Source organism: Podarcis cretensis (genome assembly GCF_951804945.1).
Source record: "Podarcis cretensis genome assembly, chromosome: 16".
Taxonomy (NCBI): Eukaryota; Metazoa; Chordata; class Lepidosauria; order Squamata; family Lacertidae; genus Podarcis; species Podarcis cretensis.
In genome coordinates, this window is record NC_137186.1 from 17,673,149 (window position 1) to 17,694,953 (window position 21,805).

At 45.5% G+C, this 21,805-nt stretch overlaps 1 protein-coding gene across 1 annotated transcript in view; it reads left to right on the top strand.

Moving 5' to 3' along the window:
• LOC307204982 (ras-related and estrogen-regulated growth inhibitor-like protein) overlaps positions 1-21,805 on the top strand; it is a 226,159-nt gene that overhangs the window by 120,746 nt on the left and 83,608 nt on the right. The window lies entirely within an intron of this gene.

Sequence of the window (21,805 nt, forward strand, 5' to 3'; positions counted from 1 at the left end):
AAGGCGACTATGGGGTTGTGGTGCTCATCTCGCTTTCAGGCCGAGGGAGCCGGCGTTTGTCCACAGACAGCTTTCCAGTTCATGTGGCCAGCAGGACTAAACCGCTGCAGCAGTACCTATTTATCTACTTGCCCTGGTGTGCTTTCGAACTTCTAGGTTGGCAGGAGCTGGGACGGAGCAACGGGAGCTCACCCCGTTGCAGGGATTCGAACCGCCGACCTTCTGATTGGCAAGCCCAAGAGGCTCAGTGGTTTAGACCACAGCGCCACCTGCGTCCTTGTGAGACCAGGATGTTGGACTAGATGCGGTCATTGTCCTGATCCAGCAGGCTTGTCATAGGTTCTTAGGTTCATAATGCAGCCTTCGCTGCTCCGAATGAAACGGCCAGAAGCAAAATGTTGGTAGTGGTTTCTGGGAAGAGCAGATGAAAGGGCAAATTTGGCTGGGGGGGAAACATCACAGAAGACCAGGGGAGCAGCCGGGACTTTTAGCACTGACTAGTTGCAATCTAAAAATGCCTCCTTTTGATTTTTGTAAGTTGGAAAGAGGAAGTAGTATTTATTTTTATTATTATCATTAATTAATTAATTAATTAATTAATTAAATTTCTATACCGTTCTTCCAAGGATCACAGGGCGGTTTCCAATTTAAAAACATCAAAATACATGCCATTGTAACAAACAAAAACAACACCCCCCCGGAATATAGTGGAAGGAACAGGCAGTGGATTGTGCAAAAGAGGCGAGGAAGAAGAACAGGAAGAATGGGGCGAAAGGGCTGTGCACTCTGATTACATGGAAATCCAGAACAGCAAAATCCAGAAGATCTTCCAATCCCCTGCTCCATTAAACCAACCCCCAAATTTCTAGTGAAAGTGCGTTTGAAAGAGCAAAGGTTAGTGAAAGGGCAATGGGTGATGAAAGGATGGTTGCTGACCATGCTCAGAGATGGGGAGCTTCAGTCCTACTCAGACCTTTGGCTGCCTGACTCAAAGCAACTAAAGTTGTACCTCAGAAGTCAAGCGGAATCTGTTCCGGAAGTTCAACCTCCAAAGCATTTGGAAGCCAAGCTGCTGCAGCCAATCAGAAGCCGTGGAAGCTGCGTCGGACGTTCGGGTTCCAAAGAACGTTCACAGACAGGATCACTCACTTCCAGGTTTGCGTCATTCGGGAGCCAAAACGTTCAACTCGCAAGGCGTTCGGCTTCCAAGGTACGACTGTATTTGAAGCTTGGTGAATTCTGCAGAAAAAAGAAAAAATTACGGAGTATGGGTTGCAAAAGTATGAGAAATTGGCCAGAGTCCCTCAGTTTGTTTGATTATTGCAGACTGCAGGACAGCAATACCTCAAGGACCGCCTCTTCCCATATGAACTTACCTGGATACTGAGATCATCCTTTGAGGCCCATCTTTGTGTGCCTCCTCCATGAGATGTCCAGAGGGTATCAACACAGGAACAAGCCTTTTCTTCAATGGCTCCCCATTTTTGGAATGCTCTCCCCAGGGAGGTTTGGCTGGTGCCTTCATTATACACCTTTAGGCGCCAAGCGAAAACATTCCTCTTTAACCAGGCCTTTGGCTGATTGACATCTAATGCTCTTTTAAATGTGTTGTGGAAAGGGGGGGTTATTGGTTTGTTTCTGTTCTTATTTTTATTTTGTATTATATACTTTGTGTTTTTATATCATAATTTTATGCTGTGAACTGCCCTAAAATCTACGGGTAGGGGGCGGTATAGAAATTTTAATAATAATAATAATAATAATAATAATAATAATAATAATATATTGCATTTATATCCTACCTTTCCCCTCCAAGGAGCTCATTTAACCCCCACAACAACCCTCTGAGGTAGGTTAGGCAGAGGAAACAGTGACCGGCCCAAGGTCAACCAGTGAGCTTCATGGCAAAGTCAGGATCTGAACCCTGGTCTCCTAGGTCCCGGTCCAGCACTCTAACCACTACACCACACTGCTGAATTCTTGCTTTATTTTTCCCCCTGTAGAATTGCAGAGTACGGGATGCGAAAAATGTGAGAAATTGTGCAGAGTCCCTTGGTTGCCGAATTTGGCCCCAGCCCCACCACTCAATGCAAAATTTGGATTGCTTGGTGTAAAAGATGCCCCATGTTGTCTTTTGTGTTTTAAAGTGAAATTCACAATCTTTAAAGTGACAAGAAGTTGGGGACTGATCCAGGATTGACTGTCAATTTTGATCCAGCAGGGCTCTTCGTGTGCCCTGGACTTTATTCCGGCAGCTGGGAATGCACCAGACGCATGACGGACGAGGGGACAGAGTGATGGGGAAGGTCTAGGGTGAAAAGAAGGAGTTTGTAACTCTGTACAGTCAACAACTGCCATCCTTGGCATCTGGGCTCTGCTTCTGACAAAGGCCTCCGGACAACGCCAGCCCTACTTGGCTGACCCCTCTGCTGACGCACTTTGAGGATTTCATGTTCCTGTGCTCTAGGGGAGGTGGCCAGGGTAAATTTCTGACTGCACGCACTTAGGGGGCTGCTTCTTCCTGCTATTGTGTGTCAATAGCAAAGCAATACGCGCCACCATCGGTTTGAGTGAAAGGGCCAAACTTACAATGAAGTCAAACCGTTGCTCAGTGTGTTTCCTGCACTGACTGGCAGCATCTCTCCAGGGTTTCAACATTCCTACCTGGAGATGCAAAGCTCAACTGCTGATATACAACCCTTCCCCTAACAGGCAGATTTGTGTGTGTGCCCCAGTTCTGAAGGGGCCCAGAATGTGGCATTGGGGCAGAAACAAAATTTTAAAAAATCCTTCCAGTAGCACCTTAGAGACCAACTAAGTTAGTTATTGGCATGAGCTTTCGTGTGCATGCACACTTCTTCAGATACAATGGTTAGAGCGTGAGCCTAGGAATGAAAGAAACCCACGTCTAAACCCCTATTCACTGAGTGACCTTTCATGTGCATGCACACAAAAGCTCATACCAATAACTTAGTTGGTCTCTAAGGTGCTACTGGAAGGATTTTTTAAAATTTTGTTTCGACTACGGCAGACCAGCACGGCTACCTACCTGTAACCTAGAGCATTGGGGCAGGAAATTCTCATGACAATCTTCCATGTTTGATAGAAATCCAAGTTCCTAGCCCTTATGGTGGGCAACGCCTGCTGAAATCTCCAGAGTCGGAGAGATGGTTGAATGAAAATATTCTGCAGTTGAGGCACCTGCGCCTCATGCTGCTGTTCCCTCTCTCCAAAATTAGCAGCAAAGGAAAATAAATAAATTGTGCATTTGTTCATCAGAACAACCCTGTGAGGTGGGCCAGGCTGTGTGTGTGTGTGTGTGTGTGTGTGTGAGAGAGAGAGAGAGAGAGAGAGAGAGAGAGAGAGAGAGAGAGAGAGTCATCCAAGGTCACTCAGTGAACAGGGATTTAGACCTGGGTTTCTTTCATTCCTAGGCTCACGCTCTAACCATTGTACCACACTGTGTTTAGTTTTGCCTCCCCCTGCCTCCCACGATTTCTTCTCCCCAATGCTGCTGTTTGGTATTTCATGGAAACTGGAAAGGACATATTGCTGTTGGGGGCTCTGGGTGTCAGGCTGTGGCCAGATTCCTCTTTGGGGACATCACACAGCAGGAGGGATGTGAGCAGGATCGAGGTAGTTGTGTCACAATAAACTTGGTACATGAAATCATGGAACTGTAGAGTTGGAAGGGACCACGAGAGTCATCTAGTCCAACCCTCGGCAATGCAGGAATCTTTTGTGCAACGTGGGGCTTGAACCCACAACCCTGAGATTACGTGTCTCCTGCTCTGCCAACCTATTATAATTTATGGTGGGAATGTAAGTTGGTGCAAGATTTTGATGATTTAATTTTGGCAGAAATAGGTCTAAAGGAACTATTGTTTGCTGTCCAAAATTAAGGTTGCTGAATATTTTTTGATGGCACCAGTGTAGATGCATTGTCAAAAGAGCTGGTCATATATCTGACCGTGGCGACTCAAATAGTAATTGTGGCTCAGTGGAAAACAGCCCAGCATCTTACACTGAATGCTTGGTAACTCCGGAATATAGCTACAATGGAGAAAATTACACAAAATTTGAGATTTCGACTAGAACCTCCAGGCACTTTTGGTACGATTTGTCGTTCCTTTATTACATATGCAATGGAACCATCCTTTTCAAGGCAACTCTCATCACAAGTCTGGCAAATCTACAACTACAGTTGAAAATCAGATAATGCTGATATTTTTCGCTTGGACTTTTGTTATTTTAACCCATGTGCAACTGCACTCATTCTATTTGTCTATGTTATACTTTTGCTTTTCCTCTGTTAATTTTCATCTGTTGTTTTAACGGTCCTCTCTGGTTTATATACATTATAAAAGGAGGAGGGGAAAAAGAACCTTTACCAAAAAAGCGAGAAAAGCTTTCCTGCTGGGGTCAGATTCCTCCTTGGGGACATCGTAGGGCAGGGGGTTTGAGGGAAGGTCAAGGTGGGTGTGTCGAGGGCTGGGGAGCGACGTCACTGTTTCCAGTGGAATGGAATTTTCCTTTGGTGGCAGCTGAAGAAGAGCAAACACTTTCCAAGAATACCTGGAGGCCGGGCATTCCTGTCCACAGACCACTTACGCAGGGAGAGACGAGTTTATGCTCATGGTCAAATGCAAGCAGGACTTGATTTGGACAGAAGCTGCTACTTAATTCCTGTGCCAAGACTTGGCCGTGCCTCAAGGATGCAGTGATGACACAGAGTACCTCTGGGCATGCAAAGATTGCCTTTGCTGCGTATCACATCCCATCACCATTTTATTTCTGTAGCATGCAGAGTCATGTGTAAACTTGACCCTCAGCCTCCAAATCTTTCTCTCTCTCTGAATTTCAGACCCACGACAAAGAGTTTCAGGGACAGGCTTCATATATAGACCAGATTCAGGTCCAAAGTACAGTGGTACCTCAGGTTAATTTGTTCTGGAGCTGCATTCTTAACCTGAAACTGTTCTTAACCTGAGGTACCACTTTAGCTAATGGGGGCCTCCTGCTGCCGCCACACCGCTGCTGCGCAATTTTTGTTCTCATCCTGAAGCAAAGTTCCTAACCCGAGGTACTATTTCTGGGTTAACGGAGTCTGTAACCTGAAGCGTCTGTAACCTGAGGTACCATTGTAACGTACACACCATGAATTGTTTCTAAAATCAGGAGTGTGGGAACTCAGCCTTGCAGGCTGGGAACAATAAAGCAGCTCTGAAGAGCACTGCTGAATGAGCAAATTGCAGAATAGATGCAAATCCACCACTCCAAATAATGCAATAGCTTAGTTGACTGCGGCAGAAATCTGCTTTCATTTGGTGCAGTTTGACGGATTGGGAGCAGGGTTTTGCATGGAATCTGTTTTTTCTTTGCCACCATCACTTTCGCCTGCCTCTTGTCCCTGGAAGGGGGAGCAGCGTCTGGCAAACGGCCGTTGACAAACCAGAGAAGGGTTTGGATGAAACGCACCTGCTGCACGAAGGCTGGTTACGGATCCCGTCCCCACCCGCGTGATTCCCTCGCCCTTGTTTTCCTCTTCAGCCAAGCCTACGTGCAGAAAGTCCTGGCCAGCCCTGGGACACACCCCTGATAGGAACGAGGGGAGGGATCGAGAGCAGGAACACGATCCCAAGGCCCTTATCTGCACACCACACAAGGCCTGGCAGAGGCTCCAACTTGATCACAGATGTGCTTATCTCCCCACACCCAGCAGTTTCAAGTGCTGCGAAGGATTCCCTTCACAGCTCTGCGTCTCCTGTCTCCCCCAAACTGAGCTGAGCCTATTTTTCACAAGCAGTCCAGAGTTAAGCTTTGCAGACAATACTTAATCTGACACAAAACTGGTTTTCTTGTCCCCATTGTAGCCACCGCCCCCCCTTAAAGTATTTTAATCGAAGCATAGAATTGTTGTAATGGAAGTTACCCCAAAGATCACCTAAATTGCTACTAAATAATCCCTCAGAGATGACCACCCAACCTATGCTTAGAAACCCCCAGTGAAGGAGAGCCCACCATTTTCTAAGGCGGTCTGTTCCCCTGTCAAACAGCTCTTACCTTCAGAAAGTTCTTCCTAAGGTCTAGTTGGAATCTAGTTTTTTATCCTTTGAATCCATCCGTTTGGGTCCTACTCTGGAGCAGCAGAAAACAAGCTGGTTCCATCTTCCATTTGATGGTTCTTCAGCTACAGGTAACACTTTTACGTGCATTCAATATGTGTGTGGCCGTGTGCATTGCCACATCCCGCAAGTGGCCAGAAAATGGGGCAGGCAGAATGGGCTTGCAATGCTCCACCAATGCATGTTTTGCTCCACGCAAAACATTTGTCACCTGTATTCAAAGTTGGCTGTCGTATCCCCTCTCAGTCTTCTCTTCTCCAGGCTAAACACCCGCATTGCCCTCAACTGTTCCTCACAAGGCTTGGTTTCCAGACCCTTGATCATTTTGTCACCCTTCTCTGCACACCTTCCATCTTGTCAAGAACCTTCCTAAACTGTGGCGCCCAGAACTGGATACAGGACCCCTGGTGGCGTCTGACCAAGGCAGAACAGAGTGGTATTATGGTTTCCCTTGATCTGGATAATGTACTTCTGTTGATGCAGCCTAGAACTGCCTTAGCTATTCTGCTATCAATATCATTATTGATATACAGTCGTACCTTGGTTGTCGAACGCCTTGGTACTTGTACATTTCAGCTCCCAAACGATCGAAACCCAGAAGTGAGTGTTCCGGTTTTCGAACATTTTTTTGGAAGCCGAACATGTGACAGGACTTCCATGGCTTCTGATTGGCTGCAAGAGCTCACTGCAGCCAATCAGAAGCCTCTCTTTGGTTTCTGAACGTTTTGGAAGTTGAATGGACTTCCGGAATGGATTCTGTTCAGTTTCCAAGGTACTGTACAGCTGTATTAACAAAAGCACAGCGAGAAGAAAGAAAGCGGAAAAATCAAAGATAAAGTGTCACAGCCTGGAAGGACGAAAGTACAAAGATACAGCTTGGCTCCAAAGTGATAATCAGGCATTACCCTCCAACATTTCTCTGATGAAAATAGGGACATCCTAAGGAAAAGCAATGGGACGCAGGTGGCGCTGTGGGTTAAAGCCTCAGCGCCTAGGACTTGCCGATCGAAAGGTCGGCGGTTCGAATCCCTGCGGCGGGGTGCGCTCCCGCTGCTCGGTCCCAGCGCCTGCCAACCTAGCAGTTCGAAAGCACCTCCGGGTGCAAGTAGATAAATAGGGACCGCTTACCAGCGGGAAGGTAAACGGCGTTTCTGTGTGCGGCTCTGGCTCGCCAGAGCAGCGATGTCACGCTGGCCACGTGACCTGGAAGTGTCTCCGGACAGCGCTGGCCCCTGGCTTCTTAAGTGAGATGGGCGCACAACCCCAGAGTCTGTCAAGACTGGCCCTTAGGGGCAGGGGTACCTTTACCTTTAAGGAAAAGCAGGACATTCTGGAATAAAATCAGAAACCAGGACCGCTTCTGTAAATCCGGGACTGAACCCTGGAAAATAGGGACACTTGGATGGTCTGATAAAGTACTAACTCATACAAATATTCCCTTTACAAATAGTAAAGATTTAGGGGGGGGGGGAGTATTATCCACCTGTGAATGCCATCATTACTGATAATAGGTGTTCTATATAGTCTTAAATAAGCCTGTGTCCTGTAATGTTATATCTGCCTTTTCCAAGTGTGCTCAGAGGCTTAAGCCCTCAAATAGAATGTGTAAACTGTCTGGGAGTAAAACCATCCCCACTCTGCAGCATTTCCTGTTTTCGACTCAAATCCAAAATGGCAGGAAGTTTATCTAATGGACAGAGAGGGAAAGGGCCAGGGGGGAGTCACAAGCTAAGGCCTCGGCAAGATGCAGGAAACTTCAGATACCAAAATTTTCCCCTTAAATGGATGCTTCTAAAATTGTAACCATTCCAAATCTTTCAGCAGCATTGACTCATCCACACAGGCAATTATAGGGTTTTTGTTTGTTTGTTTCAGAGAGAGAGAGAGAGAGAGAGAATTGTTTAATACGTTTTAGAATAGAATAGAAACTTTATTCGCCTCAGCCAATGGCCATAGCAGCAAGAGAACATTACAATATACACAGAAGAAAGTGAAAATTAAATATAAATTAATACGTTTATATGCTACCTAACTATGATCATGGGACATGGGTGGTGCTGTGGGTTAAACCACAGAGCCTAGGACTTGCCGATCAGAAAGTCAGTGGTTCAAATCCCCGCGATGGGGTGAGCTCCCGTTGCTCGGTCCCAGCTCCTGCCAACCTAGCAGTTTGAAAGCACGCCGGTGCGAGTAGATAAATAGGTACCACTCTGGCGGGAAGGTAAACAGCATTTGCATGCGCTGCTCTGGTTCGCCAGTAGCGGCTTAGTCATGCTGGCCACATGACCTGGAAGCTGTACGCCAGCTCCCTCGGCCAATAAAGCGAGATGAGCGCCACAACCCCAGAGTCGGCCATGACTGGACCTAATGGTCAGGGGTACCTTTACCTTTACCTTACCTGTGACTAACAGTTGTTGGGAGGTGGCCTGCTTGTGGGCTTCCCACAGCAAGGAGAATAGCCTCCCAAGACCCAGGCATTGCTTTCACCTGGATGGTTTAGCTGGGATGGGGCAGGTGTGAAGATCATCCTTTTGTGGCTTCCTCACATCCTCTGTGCCATTCCAGGGATGCTGTCTGCCTTGTCAATTCCAGTGTGCATCGCCCTAATTCTAATTGCTGCCTCTGCCTTCTGTGCCCAGGAGTGACCCACGTGTGCCCAAGAGAATGTGAAGTTTGCTTGCCCAGGAGCAAATTCCTCAGGTTATCCTCTGATTCCAACAGGTAAAATTGTTGTGGTTCTCCCTCAGCAGGCTGTTGGCAGGATGTGGCCATTTCCACATGTCCTGCTGCCCTCTGGCATGTGTCAGATGCTGCCCTGAAGCATGGTGGGAAGGAAGTGTTCAGAAACTGACATGCTCATCTTTTACACATGGTGCAAGTCATGGTCTGGCAGGATCAGGCCCCAGAGGCTGGTTGTGAAAAGCACATCTGAAAAACCTGCTTTGAATGTTAGGGAGGCAACCCAGTCTTGGACATGTGTGAAGGAACAAGGACAGAGTTCAGGTGAGCTTACACCAGGGGTGCCCAAATTTTTTTCAAAGAGGGCCAGATTTGATGAAGTTGAACATGTGTGAGTTACTGAGCTTTTTTTTTAGGATTTTACCTCAGGACATATTAAATTGACCTGCGAGGGCCGGATTAGGCCCCTAAAACAGACTTTGGATATTCCTAGCTTACACAGAGTGCTTTTCTCTCAGCAACCTAACTCACCAACACACAGGGTTTTTGTGAGAATAAACTGAGGTGAGAGACTTTGATATGGAAATGATCTTAATAATTAAAGGAGGAGGGGGGCTCTGCTAGGGCAGCAGCTATCTTGATAAGAGAACACCATACACAGTATTGGGAATGGAAATTTCCTAAGTAACTTTTCTTAGGAAGGCTGAGTGGGAGAATATTAGGAACTGCCTTAGTGGTAGAGATGGGTGAAAGATTATTTCAGTTTCTCTGCCTGTCAAATCTTTCCACTCTTAACTCTGGTAACTTCCAAACTGGATTATTGCAACACACTCTATGTGGGGCTGCCCTTGAAGACGACTCAGAAACTTCAATCGGCTCAGAGCATCAGCCAGATTACTGGTAAGCGTTCTGTTTAGATCTCATATAACCCCTGTTTTTATGCCGACACATAAAGAGTAGCTCGACTGAAAGCTTGGAGTCAGAGGCAGCGGCGTTTGAAAAGATGATTTGTGTATGATGAATACAAGGAAGAATGGAGAGAAAGCAAGAAGCAAAGGGAAGAAGGGGTGAAATCGTAACAAAATTTCTATTAGGTCAGCACAGAAGCGTGCAAGCCGCTGAGCGTCACCAAACCCTTTGGTCCAGCATTGATTTCTGTGAGACCTGAAAGCTTACACTCTTCCCAAGTCAAAGCTAAACCAGCCCCATGAAAGCGGTTGTTCGACCTCTTGTGCATCTCTCCTCTGTAGAGCTACCTCTGCCACACTTTTTTTGGTCTGGGGCCTGTTCTGCTGCCACCCCAAATTCTGCAGAATAGTTTCCGGAGGCAGGAAGCGCAAAAAGGAACAGCTTGTTCCGGATGGAGCAGAGAACCTTGATTTAGCTCTCTCTAGAGGAAGTTGCGGTGTGGGGGGAGCCAAATGGGCTGACTTAAAGCATCAGCAGACTTGTGAAAACGCCAATGAACCCGCCCCTCCCCCCGCCCACCTCCAAAACCAAAGGCAGTGGACAGGGACGTCAGAAACCTCCGGTTTTAGCAGCCCAGTCAGAGCTGCAAAACCAGCTGTCAAGCGCCCAGGCAGGTGATGTGTTCTTGCCTCTTGAGCCTTGACTAGGTGTGCTTTGCAAACTGAGCCACCTCCTGTGATGCTCGCCCACATTTGAACTAAAGAAGAGCCTGCTGGATCAGACCAATGGCCCATCTATTCCAGCATCCTCTTTCCAGATGTCCCAGTGGGAAACTCATGAGCAGGAGTCGAACACAAGACTGGAAACCCTCCTGCGGTTTCCAGCAACTGGTGTTCAGAAGCATTACTGCCTCCAGCTGCAGAGGTAGAGCACAGCCATTGTGGCAAGTAGCCTTATCCTCACACAACAACCCTGTAAGTTAGGTTAGGCTAAGGATAGAGTTTTGAACCCTGGTCTCCCACGCCCTAGTCTGACACTCTAACCGCTACACCACTGCTGGCACCCGATGCGTTTCAGTTGCCACCATTTCGCTGTATGTTCTAGGAGGTCTACAGCAGATCTGTCCATGCTAGAGCTGGCATGGACTAGGTTTGGGAAGCTCTGGGTTCGAATCCCTGCTCAGCCATGCAGCTCACTGGCTGGTGTTGGACTCGTCACCCCTCGCTCAGCCTAGCCTACCTCGAAAGATTGTTGTGAGAATAAAATGAGGGGAGAGATGGGATATAAAATGTAATTCAGAATAATGAAGAAAGAAAACCTCTTCTAGTAACCATTAAGCTTGTTTTCAAAGGAAACTGTAGTGGTCAGTTTACTACGGATCAGTTTCTTTATCCAGACTAACCACACAAGGCTAACCTCATCTACTCAGAAGCCAGGCCCAATGAATTAAGTGGGGCTTACTCCCATGTAGGTGGAGTTATGATTGCAACCTAAGTAAATTGGGAAACAGAGCCATTAATTTTGATGGGAACCGGGGTTGGGATCCTGTCCACCATTACATGGCAACAAGACCCACTGAACCAAGCAGAAAACTCTGTAGGCTTGCTCTATAAGCTCACCGAATGGAAGTCTGGATCCAGCTCATTTGTGTTTTCCACACACTGGCCAAAGGCCTTTTATTACTTTCCCAGACTACATAGATCTAATCTTCCAGATCCCTTCATCCTGCATTCCTGATCATCCTGGGGCCTTCTAGTTTATGACACAGTGTTTGAGTTATATTCTTTTTGATAACTTTCCAGCTTTGATAACTTTGTCACTGCCCTGGAGCGTGACAAAGGGCATTATAAAATAATACACCTGTTCTAACTAATACTGCATCTGCTTTGGAGCTAGGCTCAGCCACAGAATCGTGGAATTGTAGAATTGGAAGGGACCCCAAGGATCATCTAGTCCAACCCCCTGCAAGGCAGGAATCTTTTTGCCCATCGTGGGGCTCAAACCCGCAACCCTGAGATTAAGCGTCTCCTGCTCTACCAACTGAGCTATCCTGCAGGCTCTAAGCTATCCTGCAGGTTGGCAGCCATCACTGCCCCTTAATGGTCCATTTAAAAGGGACCCCTTTCCTATCCCACCCCTCCCACCCCAGAGCTACACCACTGACTCCTGCAGCTATAAACAGGAGATATTTTCAGCCTACAATAGACACCCAGCGCCTTGAGTTCTTTGGAAAAGCTGGCCAGTGCAAATCTATGCAACTCTCTGTTTCCTTCCCATTTCATCTTCTGGGACCATTTATTTAGGTGTGTTTTTCCAGCAGCTATTGGCCCAGGTCCCCTTCGTTTGCCTGCTTGAAGCCAAAAGCCACAGGGATGTATGTTCCACATGCTCCAGAAGCTTCTTGAAAGGCACTGGAGCAAAGAGGCCAACGTTTTGCAAGCACATAGCCCAGATGCTATATGGTGCTGGGACGGTCATACGTGTTACCCAGACAGTAAGCAATTCAGATAGAGCAAAACAGCAACAACACAAAGCAATCCTGTTATAAGAATTCTAAGGTCTCAGATGTAGAATACTGTATTTTTTGCTCTATAAGACTCACTTTTTCCCTCCTAAAAAGTAAGGGGAAATGTGTGTGCGTCTTATGGAGCGAGTGCAGGCTGTGCTGCTATCCCAGAAGCCAGAACAGCAAGAGGGATCGCTGCTTTCACTGCGCAGCGATCCCTCTTGTTGTTCTGGCTTCTGAAATTCCGAATATTTTTTTTCTTGTTTTCCTCCTCCAAAAACTAGGTGCGTCTTATGGTCTGGTGCGTCTTATAGAGCGAAAAATATGGTAAATGTTCATAAATCTACAAGGCAAACACATACATAAGTATAGAAACCACGTGTCTGAAATAGTACAGGAAGAGCAACCCTAAAGCCATTTTGACTCTCCCAAATTGACCTCAAATATTTCTCTGCAAGGAGGAAGGAAATGGGAAAAGCTTTCCATTTGTCTTTGATTGTAGCAGCTTACACCTCCCTGCAAGTACAGTCTGGCAAGTTATCTGCTAAGCAAACTATCAATATGTGTAAGAGATTCAGGAACTGAAGTATTTATCATCTCAAAGGAATGGCCAGGCTACCCAGAAAATGCAGTCAAGTAAGGCATTATCAGGGACCCTGGCAGACAGGAAGGAAGCAACACTCTCAAATTTCTGCTGGAGACTGCCTCCTCCTGTGATGTTTTGGGAGGTGGTCTTGGGGTACAGGGTGGGCAATTTTAAAAGTATTTGCAGAGGCTTGCTGCACCATTGTTCGGGGCCTCTCCTACCTCCTTGCAAGGAGGGGAGGCAATTCTGCTGCAACAGGAAAAAATAAATAAAGATCTGCCTTGCTTTCCATGGATCTTGCCTCCATCCATTCATCTCTGACCTATCATGGACTTAGGGGACTCAGTCCGTAAGGGAGTTGGGCAGCAAAAGCCAAACCCCCTATATTTTCTATGACAATCCCAACCATGCTCAGATTGCAGCGTGCATTCTAGAAAGAGCATGCACGCACGGACCTGCCCTTCGAGGTGGGGCACAGAGGCAGCAATGTTTCCTGCACATCGTATTCCAGGAGCAGTTTATTCCTCTGAGGCTGCATTGTTTCCATAAGGTTACATAACTGTACCGTGCTCCCAGTACTTCTCAGAACTGCCCGGCTGTTTGCTTTCACTAGGCAAAATGCCAGGCTCTTCGTCCCATTGATGCACAATTACAGAGGGAGAGAGGGAGCATTTGCTATCCTGGGCCTAAAGACAGGCAGCCATCTGTAGGCTGTTCCCTACAAACCCTTTTATCAAGCTTCGCTCTGTACAGTTTTGCATTAAGTTAATACAGAGGATGAACATTCGTTCTGAGAGATAGATGATAGATAGATGATAGATAGATAGATAGATAGATAGATAGATAGATAGATAGATAGATATAGATGATAGATAGATAGATATAGATGATAGATAGATGATAGATCAGAATGAATGCTCGATCAACATGTTACACAACATGTTGCGCACGCGCACACGCGCGCACACTGTTCATAAAAGGTTAGCTCCCTTAACCCACTGTAACTAATGCTAAGAAAAATAATTGCAGATTCCAAGCCACCCACCACCACTTCTGGTCTGCCCCCACCCCCCAATCTGTTTCCCCTTCTTTTTATCTCCAGTTTTTATAATCTCCTTTGGGCATTCCCTTGTCCTCTTGCAACACGTTAACCGCCATGCGCAGCTGATGGTGCCAAACAGACAAAGAAGCTATAAAATATCAGGGTGAGCAATAGATTAAGCATGCAGCTTGATCAGGCCTGTCTGAGATAACAGAGCAAAATCCTGCATCAAGGTCACCCAAATTCTATGGCACGTAAAAGCAGCAGCCTGCGGCCTGTGTTTATATACCACTATTCATTTTAAAAAAGGAAGAAATAAATAACCACAGTGGTTGTTATGTAGTGAAGTTTCACCCTGGGCCAGCAGGGGGATACTGTATATAGTTTTCACTCAGGTCTGTAGATAGTTTTCACTCAGGTCCACGTCAGTTATTTTAGGTGGGAAACGCTGGGCTGTTGTTGCTACAATGTTGACAGCCGGCTGCCTATAAAAGCAGGCCGGCTGAGCTGTTTGCAGTCAGTTCTATTCCAGCTTACAAAATAAAGAGCTACTTGGAGAAATCGCTGTGTCGTCTGCTATGTCAACCCACAACGTAACAGTGGTATACAACAATCCTGTGTAAAACCATGCGATAAAAAGCATATAAAAATGCTGAAATCGGCTAACTTATTGTGGAAAGGTATATTGTTAATTGCCTGCAGAAGCCTGACAGAATAGGAAAGCTTGCAGGAGATGTCTAAAAGATGGCACAGAAGTAGGGTTGCCATATTAAAAAAAAAAATTCAGAAAGCACCCCCAGACATCAATTCTTCCTTTGAAATCCCAGTAATGTCCAGGAAAATCTGGACATATGGTAGCCCTACACAGAAGGTACCTGCTGAATCTCTACTGGCAGAATATTCTACAGGACTGGGCACATGACACTAAAGGATTATTATTATTATTATTATTATTATTATTCAAGTAATTTCAATTAAAACAAATAAAGTGATACAGAAAAAAAGAAGGAAAAGTGAGGGGGAGGGGAAAAAGAACAACAAACTAATATATAAGAGAAAATATGTTTACAAAAATACAAGATACTCCCATACATCCTTATATAAACTGATGTTGTGTCATTATCCTAATGTTTAAAGGGACCCCTGACCATTAGGTCCAGTCGTGACTAATTCTGGGGTTGCGGCACTCATCTCGCTTTATTGGTCCAGGGTAGGTGGGTGGGAAGGAAATAGGTTTGGTGAGCAAGGGCTCCAAACCCATTTTAATTGCGCAAGCTGAATCTGCTGCTATACAATTTAATGATACCCACAACATAATGACAGTTTGGAAGTGGCCTGAATCTCTCTCCTCAATTCCCCAATGAGTAGAAAGCCAGACCAGCTTTTAGAAAAGTCAAATCTCCTCTGGAGGAGACAGAAGCAGGCTTCATGGTTGGGGGCGGGGGGGGGGGGGGGCGTGCGGCCATCCAGGCGTCAGGAATCCCTGTATGATCTAGGCCCTCGCCTGATAAGAGTAAGAGGTGACATGATGGAAGTTTATAAAATTATGCATGGCATAGAGAAGGTGGATATAGCAAAGTTTTCCTCCCTCTCTCATAGTGCTAGAACTCGTGGGCATCCAGTGAAGCCAATAGTTGGAAGGATTCAAGATAGAAAAAAGAAAGTCTTTCACACAATACATAAACTACAGAACTCCCTCCCACAGGAGGCAGTGATAACTACCAACCTGGATGGCTTTAAAAGAGGATTGGATAAATTCATGGTAAGGTAAAATGTTAAGGACCCCTGGATGGTTAAGTCCAGTCAAAAGCGACTATGGGGTTGCGATGCTTGTTTTGCTTTCAGGCTGAGGGAGCCAACATTTGTCCACAGACAGCTTTCTGGGTCATGTGGCCAGCAGGACTAAACTGCTTCTGGCACAACTGGACACCATGACAAAAACCAGAGCACGTGGAAATGCCGTTTGCCTTCCCGCCACAGCAGTACCTATTTATCTACTTGCACTAGTGTGCTTTCGAGCTGCTAGGTTGGCAGGAGCTGGGACGGAGCAACAGGAGCTCACCCCGTCATGGGTATTCGAACCGCCGACCTTCCGACCAGCAAGCCCAAGAGGCTCAGCAATTTAGACCACAGCTATTGGTGGCTACTAGTCACGACGGCTATGCTCTGCCTCCACAGTCAGAGGCAGCAATGCTTATGAATGCTAGTTGCTGGAAGCTGCAGGAGGAGAAGGTTCTCTTCTATGCGAATCCTGCTTGCTGGTTTCTGTTGGCCTGACCCAGCAGGCTCTTCTGATGTTCTTAGAAGGCATAGGTGGTGTTGGGGGGGGTGCAGGGGGGACAAAAAACAAGGAGCTGGCCCCTCTACTTGCCCCCTCCCGATCACTGCACTCCTGTCACCATATACTGCTTTCTTTCCGATAGCTCACTATGTGACATGCAACTCGCCCACTTTGAAATAGACTTTGCCCCTTCTGTGCCCCACTCCACGAATTTCTGCCACCACCACTGAGTGCAGAAGAGCAAAACTGGACAGCATTGCCTCATGGTTGGAGGTGATAGTCCTCCCCCACACCAATCCCTCCTAGTCTTTTTCTCTTCTTATGGCAGCTGTTGGCCAGCTGAATACGGTGGCACCTCGGGTTACAGACGCTTCAGGTTACAGGCTCTGCTAACCCAGAAATAGTACCTCGGGTTAAAAACTTTACTTCAGGATGAGAACAGAAACTGTGGCGCGGCAGCAGCGGGAGGCTCCATTAGCTAAAGTGGTACCTCAGGTTAAGAACAGTTTCAGGTTAAGTACGGACCTCCAGAACGAATTAAGCTCTTAACCCGAGGTACCACTGTATGAAGATTAGCTATGCAGCATTTCCAAGAAAGGGGAAGCGATCCCAAACACTGCTAGCTCCTGTGTTTGGCTTTCTTCAGAAACCGAGCAAGTATTTTGTTCTCTCCTGATTACAAAACCTCTTGCGGTTTGAGACAGGGAACACCACAAACATGTGACTGAGCAACCAGTCGGTCGGTTCACGGTGAGAACAAACTCGAGAGACCAAAACGAGAAGGGAGGGAGAACAGCTTGTGGTGTGCTGAGAAAACAAGAACATCTTATTTTGATGCAGACAGCGCAACAGGCACCGACAAGCCTTTCGTGTCAGAGGTTGCTTGTGGGGGCAGACTCCAGAGGCTAAGGCATCTGTCATGGATGCTTCAGCTGAGATTCCTGCATTGCAGAGGGTTCGACTAGAGAACTGCCAGGGGTCCCTTCCAGTCCACAATTCTATGATTCTATGGTCCCAGTTTACAAAGGGCCATCTCTGTTTTCTGGCCACCTGTCCCTGACCTTATCTTCACCTATTATATAAGTCTTGTGAAAAAGTTTGCAGGAGTTGCTGTGACTCGACTTCTGTTTTTGGAGAGTATTGCTCCCTTCCCAGGAATTTCTGGGTGGCAGGCGGAGATATCTCAGTCTCTATTGCACATGCATGAAAGTGTTCACATGGGCATTAAGGGGACAGGGAGGCCACTGTGATTTTACATGCTTTTGGGGAGAACTTCTCCAAGTTCTATTTTAAAAAAAAAGTTTTTAAAGAAAACAATAAAGTATGGTTTAATTTAATCACATGTGTATATATTAAAGATAAAGAAACAAACTTTCCATCCCAATACGCTGTGATGTGAAATGCTTAAGATACTTTATCAATTTGTGGCTATTTACACTGATGCATTTTATAATATCTCCCCAACATTTTGATATTGATATTTTTGATACTTTTTGATAATTCTGTTTTCAAGATAATTTTAATGAATTTTGATGTTTTAAATGTTTTTAAATACTTTTCCATTGGACCAGGATTAAGGGGGGTGGAGACATCTTTGCCAATGGCCATCTAATCTAGCCTCCTGCCCTCGCAGTGCTAACCAGATGCCTTTTTAATAAGAAACCTACAAACTGGGCCTGAGCACAAGAGCCCTCTTCCCTCCTGTGGTTTCCACAGACTGGTATTCGGAAGCATTTCTCCCTCTGACTGTGGAGGGCAGAGCATGGCCATCCTGGCTAGTAGCCATCGATAGCCTCCCCAAATTTGTCCAATCCTCTTTAAGTTACAGGGAACCAGGCAGAGGGCCTTCTCAGTAGTGGCGCCCTTCCTGTGGAACACCCTCCCACCAGATGTCAAAGAGAACAACAACTACCAGACTTTTAGAAGACATCTGAAGGCAGCCCTGTTTAGGGAAGCTTTTAATGTTTGATGTATTACAGTATTTTAATATTTTTTGGAAGCTGCCCAGAGTGGCTGGGGAAGCCCAGCCAGATGGGCGGGGTATAAATAAATTATTATTTTTATTATTATTATTATTATTATTATTATTATTATTATTATTATTATAGCCATCTGAGTTGGCGACCATCGCCGCCTCCTGCAGCAGTGAGTTCCATTTTGTATGCAGTTTTCATAGCGTGTGCATTTACATGCAGACGTTCCTCCGGCGCATGTATTTTTGTATCCAATACATGGCTAAAGAACCACATTGCAAAGTTAATAGAGGTGCAAATTCGGAAAGATGATTGTGTTTCAGTTTTGCATATTGTTCCAGAAAGTGCAAAAGAGGTAAGTTCACCTGTATTGGAACTTAATCAGATGTCTCCCACATCCCTACCCTCCAGGTCCTAGAATCATAGAAGGGTAGAGTTGGGACCCCAGCGGGTCATCTAGTCCAACCTGCTGCAATGCTGAAATCACAGCTAAAGAATCCCTGACAGTTTGCCATCCAACCTCTGCTTAAAAAGCTCCAGTGAAGGAGAGTCTGCCATCCTGATGGACCATAACTTCTTTCATCCCTTGCCCTTGGCGATCTCAGCAGGTTTCCCAGCCCTGCATTAAGGAAAGGAAATAGTTTTCTTTTTATCATATGGCTTGTAGTGAGGTTAAAGCTTACTGGGAAATGATCTGTAATGAATTGAAAAGGGTGTTAAAAATAATGTTTGTAAAAAATAATAATACAAGAAGCTTTTCTTTTGGGAATTATAGGGACAGAACTACCTAAATTCTATAGAAATATATTTATGTATGCAACTACAGCGGCAAGAATGCTACTCGCCCCAGAATGGAAAGAAGCAGAAGTCCCAGCAAAGGAAGAATGGATACAAAAACTTATGGAATATGCAGAAATGGCAAAACTTACCAGAAGAATAAGAAATCAAGATAACAAACTCCTTTTTAAAAATAAAATAATGGAAATGGTTTATTGAATATTTACAGATAAATTGTAAACAGATAAGAACATTGGCAGGATTATTGTAATAACCTGCAGTTTCATAAGAGTATATATTTAAAGTCGATGAATAAATGAGAAAATTAAGTTAATTTGGATATGCAGAAGGCATTAAAAATAAATTCAAGGAGCCGCAGAAAGAGGGGGGAAGGAAGTCAAGTTTTGAAATGTTAAAATGACTGTAAAATTAGTGAAATGTATAAATCTGAAAAGCATAAATATTTATTTTTATTTTTTAAAGGAGAGGAAATAGTTCAGGCTGAAATCAGAAAAAAAGTAAAAAAAAGTCATCTGTTTACTGTTGCTCACGCGCTGCTCCATCTTTGACCTCTTGCCTGTGTTTTTGATGGGGCATGTAGGTTAATCGCTGTACTAATAATATGTGTGTTTCAAACAGTATTGACTCACTTCACAGCACATATGACAGGCTGCCAACTTTGCAATCCACCCTTTGCAGCTGGATGCTGAACAGTTCCTTGATGTGCAGACGCGTAAACAGGTGATCATGTTTCTCTCCATGCTGAGCAAAGCGCTTCAAGATGCTCAGATCCGTTAAGGCAGGCTCTGGGTTTTTCTTTTTTGGCAGCGGCGGGTGGGCGGAGTGCCACCTTTGTCAAACCCACAGGTTTCCATCCGCTCAGCCTACCTACTGGAATTTGCAAGGATGTTTCATGGGAATGAGATGCATTCCATTGCTACAGAACATCCCTGTGGCAATGGTTTTGCTATAACCTCAGGACGCAAGTCACAGGACTTATAGCTCACTTATAGGAGCACCGACAGGTTAATTTCATGCCTGAGGCAGTAGAATAAAAATAAAAATAATGAGGCAGTGAGTTCCAAGGGTGAAGGATAAGCCAGATTCTGCGCCCAGATATGTAGGCACAGATCATCCTCTAGAATAAAATAGCTGACTAGGGAAATGCTGAAATTGCCCTTTGGGGCGCCTCAGGGTCAATTTTTTATGGTAGCCCAAATCTCAGTTGTACGGGTGTATGTATATATCTCAATTTTAACTCATGAGCTATTGCTGCAATCTGCTCCGATTGTATATTTTATCTTTATGAACACTGTTTTTATTGTGTTATGTTATGTGAGCTGGTCTTTGACCATAATAAATTATCTATCTATAAGCCTGTAGATTATGCATACAGAAGAAGCCATATCTATTCCTTACTTTCCTCATTTCATAAGAAATTTACATGTCCAAACAGGTTGCGATAGAGACAAATGGGTGGGCCTTTTCCCATCTTACCTGGCTGAATGTCATGGCAAGGAGGGCTGTGTGGGGGGGAATTGTGTGCTATAATATTTTTTTTTTCGTGGTGCTGGAAGCTGGAGACACAGAGACATGTCTGCTCTGTGCTGGATTTTGGGCTCCTCTGGAAACCTAACAGAGAAGCAAGGATCTGTTGGGGTGCTAATGCTGTGAGCCCTCCCTTGCTATGCTCCGGTTGCAGATATGTGTAAATAAGTGACATATCCTAAAGATACCACAGACTCCATTGTCCTTCATTCCAAGGAAACAGAACCCCGGATAAGTACAGGTATCCCTGCAGTCTCTCATCACTCGCAGATTGGGATCAAGAGTAACAATGTATCTCCTGAGGTTTTAAAAAATGTAGTATTGTAATTGATTACATATAATTGACTTAACACTTTCTAACTGATCATATTTCATTTTGATCTGGGTATTGTATAATGTTTTTCTCAAGCGCTATGGCTGCCCTGCTGAATAAAACATACCTTTTATTCACCCAAAATCTGTTTGCCTTTCTTGCAATTTAGTTCTCCTTTATTTGCAAACAAAATAAAAAGGCCGACCTTGATGATCTCACCGGATGTTTATCTACATAGAGGCTGCAAGGCTAACAGGCACGTTATTTTAAAATTGCAGCTTAGCTATCGCTTTGGGTGGTGGTGCAAGGTGAGTCATGGCAGGATTCAGCCCAAAGAGGCATTCCAGTCACATCTGGAAGTGACAACTCAGCTGCACTGCAGCAGCAGGTTTTGAGCTGAAGGAGCATCCCCAACCTGGAGCCTTTCAGATGTTTTGGACCTCCACTCTCATGATCTCCCATTAGCACAACCTTGCTGGCCCAGCCAGTAGTGGCTGGGGCTGATGGGAGTTGGAATCCAAAAGGACTGCTTTGGCTAAGGCTGATGGGAGTTGTGGTCCACAACACCTGTGCTGGATGAGGCTGATGGAAGCTGTAGTCCAAAATGGCCGTGTTGGCCAGGGCTGATGGGAGTTGGAGTCCAAAACATCTGAAGACATAAAGTTGGATATAGCTGCAATAGTTTCCCCCACCATTGCTCCATAGCAATCGGTAGCATAGTGACTCCAACCCTGGAGCTTCCCCCATGATTGTTGCACCAAAGATGGAGGGGCTCAGCCATACACTGTTTCCTTAAGCACAACTCATTGTCCATCTTCTCCCTCTATCAATATTTATTTATTTATTTATAAATATTTATACCCCACTTTTCACCATCTGGGCATAGCTGTGAACTTTTCCCTTTTCTTGTGAGGAATCCTATTCGGAATACAGTGGTGCCCCGCAAGACGGAAAACTCGCTAGACGAAAGAGTTTTCCGTTTTGGAGGTGCTTCGCAAAACAAATTTCCTATGGGCTTGCTTCGCAAGACAAAAATGTCTTGCGAGTTCCTGCGGGGTTTTTTCCC